The sequence below is a fragment of the Bison bison genome, unplaced genomic scaffold (genome assembly GCF_000754665.1).
Source record: "Bison bison bison isolate TAMUID 2011002044 unplaced genomic scaffold, Bison_UMD1.0 scf7180017864248, whole genome shotgun sequence".
Classification (NCBI taxonomy): Eukaryota; Metazoa; Chordata; class Mammalia; order Artiodactyla; family Bovidae; genus Bison; species Bison bison.
Window position 1 is genome coordinate 2,090,955 of NW_011494820.1, and position 3,157 is coordinate 2,094,111.

Below are 3,157 nucleotides of genomic sequence, written 5' to 3' on the forward strand. Positions count from 1 at the left end.
AACACCACAGTTCAAAAGCATCAATTCTTTGGCGTTCAGCCTTCTTCACAGTCCAACTCTCACATCCACACATGACCACAGGAAAAACCATAGCCTTGACTAGGCGAACCTTTGTTGCCATGGGCCATGCCAAATAGTCACAATAACAATATGATTTAGGGTGGGGGGGACTTCCCTGATGGTTCAGTGGTTAAGACACCGCACTTTCAATCCGAAGGACACAGGTTTACTTCCTGGTCAGGGAACTAAGATCTCACATGCCATCTGCCCCCGCCCCGCCCCCCCCCCAAAAAAAAGGGAGAAAAATAGGGTAGGGGCTTTTGGTCACATGGTATCAGCTCAGTCTCTGGATGGGTGATCGGCCATATTTACATGACTGACCACTCCTCCTCCACAAAAACCGTGGACAAGGCTTGAGTGTGCTTCCCTGGATGGCCGTATTCTGTGTGTGCTGTCATGATCGTTGCTGGGAGAATTAAGTGCTGTATGCAACCAGAAGCTTGTGCCTGGTTTCTCTTGGCTTCTGCCTTCTGCATCCTTTTCCTTTGCTGATCCTAGACTGTATCCTTTCACTGTGATCAACACAGCCATGAATATAAGAGCTTTTCTGAGTTCTGTGTCCTAGTGAATTACCAAACCTGACAATGGTCTTAGGGATTCCTGACAACAGGTGTCTTTGGCCTCATCCCGAGAAGAGATGTGAGTCTCCCTATTGCACAAATAAGCTCTGAGGCCCCCGAAGGGGGACTTGCTGGCTCTGAGGTGGCCAGCTAAGAGAGCGGTGGAGCAGACTGCTTGCTGGCCACCCCACCATGCAGAGGGGCCAGCTCCAAACAGAGTTCTCAGGGATCTTCATGTTCCTTCTGTTGCAAAACTGTTTGCTTCAAAATCCCCAAGGTCCACTTGCTCTGACCTAGCAACTCAACTTTCAGGAAGCTGTGGGACAGATGTGCAGCAATGCGTCTCTCAGGGCTGTGTGTTGCAGAAATTTTAAGGCATTCCTGAGATTTCTCATCCTGCATCATCCCTGGATGGGGAATGCAGTGTATCTCGATCCCATGATTGTGTTGTCACTGGGCACGGTTGACCTTAAGATATGGGGATAATCTGGGTAGGCCCAACCCTGCTGGTTATAGAAGAGGAAGTCAGAGGGATTCAACACAAAGGAGGTTTCTATTACTGAGATGGAGGGGGCCACGTGGCCAGTGCCTGAGATTGCCCCCCAGTGACAGCAAGGAAGTAGGGACCTCAGTCTTACAACCACCAAAAAATGAGTTCTACCAACAGGCTGAAGGAGCTCGGACACAGAGTCTTCTTCAGGTGAGCTTCTGGGTGAGGACATAGCCCACCCAACATCTTGACTACAGCCTCATGGGCCGCTGAGCAGAGAACCAGTTAAAACATACCAGACTTAGCACTCAGAAACTATGAAATAATAACTGCTCCTTTATTAAGCCACTTTGTCATGCCGCAATAGGCAGCAATAGCTAACTAATATATATATTAGCAGTTGCCAGCTAATGAATAGTGGGGTTCCTCCCAGTGTGGCTTAAAATTCCATGAACTGCAAACAACACAGATGTCTAAAGGAAAGGGATTATGTAGATTAAACTCTTGTAAAACCATTAATAATGATCCCCATGATAATGGCATCTTCTTTGGTCTAGGCCTAGGCTCTTGGGTAAATGCTGTTATTGTCCCTCTTTTATGGATGAGCAAAGTGAGGAAAAGAGAGGGCAAGACACATCCCAGGTCCCATAGGGTGAGGGTCAGGCCAGGGTCATTGTTTCCATCACAGAACTAGAACATTTTCAATGGGCTTGCTACATGGACTATATGTTGAGAGACCACCCCAAGGTAATCAACTGGCTTCCAATTTTTTGGGTGACCTAGTTCTTAGAGGCTTTTGGAGAGCATGCCAATGCCTGATGATTTCCTCCATTATTGTTTCCAGGGTCCTCTTGGGAGACACTGGGGCATTCAGTGTAAAATGGAGAAATAATTATTGCCAAGCAGCATAGCCCATAGTTGCAGTGTTCTTAATTCTTTTTAACTTCGCTAAGCCCTCAGTTTCCCATCTGGCAAATGGGACCAAACCACAGTATCCACCCCAAAGGGCAGTGGTGAGTGTCACTGCGACAGAGCCTGGTGCATTGTAAGCGCTCATCGTGGGGTGGGCGGTATTAGTGCTGTTGTCCGTTTCTCAGCTGAAACCACTTTCAGCTCCAGGAGGGGAAGTGTCTTTCCTAATGGCACACACAAGCTGGTCAGCACTCAGAGCTGGCTCCTCCCATATTTCACTCTGTTCAGCAGTCTGGCTGGCTGTCGCTCTCCATCCTCTAACTCCAGACCACCTGCTTCTCAGTTGCCCTTCCTGACCTTATGTGGCCCTTCTTAGGGGCAGTGCAGCCCTGGCCTGCTCCTATATTTACCTGGCCTAGCCTCCAGATTAACACTTGGGCACAGCAGTGGGCAAACTTGTCAGCATGTCTGATCAGTGATGATGGAAAAAATTTTGGAAATGAACAATGGTGATGGTTGTATAACAATGTGAATTATCGTTAATGACACAGAATTGTATATTTTTAAATTGTATATTTTAAAATTATGAACTGACCCCAGATGAAGGGTGGAGGATCCCATAACTTCAGCCCTGAACTCAGACAGGCTGGAGTTGGAATCCCTGTAGCAGTATTCATACACAGTATGAATACACAGAACTATACATAAAACATCCCAGATAACCACAATGATGTGATCACTCACCTAGAGCCAGACATCCTGGAATGCTAAGTCAAGGGGGCCTTAGGAAGCATGACCACAAACAAAGCTAGTGGAGGTGATGGAATTCCAGTTGAGCTATTTCAAATCCTAAAAGATGATGCTGTGAAAGTGCTGCACTCGATATACCAGCAAATTTGGAAAACTCAGCAGTGGCCATAGGGCTGGAAAAGGTTGCTTCTCATTCGAATCCCAAAGAAAGGCAATGCCAAAGAATATTCAAACTACTACACAATTGCACTCATCTCACATGCTAGCAAAGTAATGCTCAAAATTCTCCAAGCCAGGATTCAACAGTATGTGACCCGAGAACTTCCAGATGTTCAAGCTGGATTTAGAAAAGGCAGAGGAACCAGAGATCAAGTTGCCAACATCT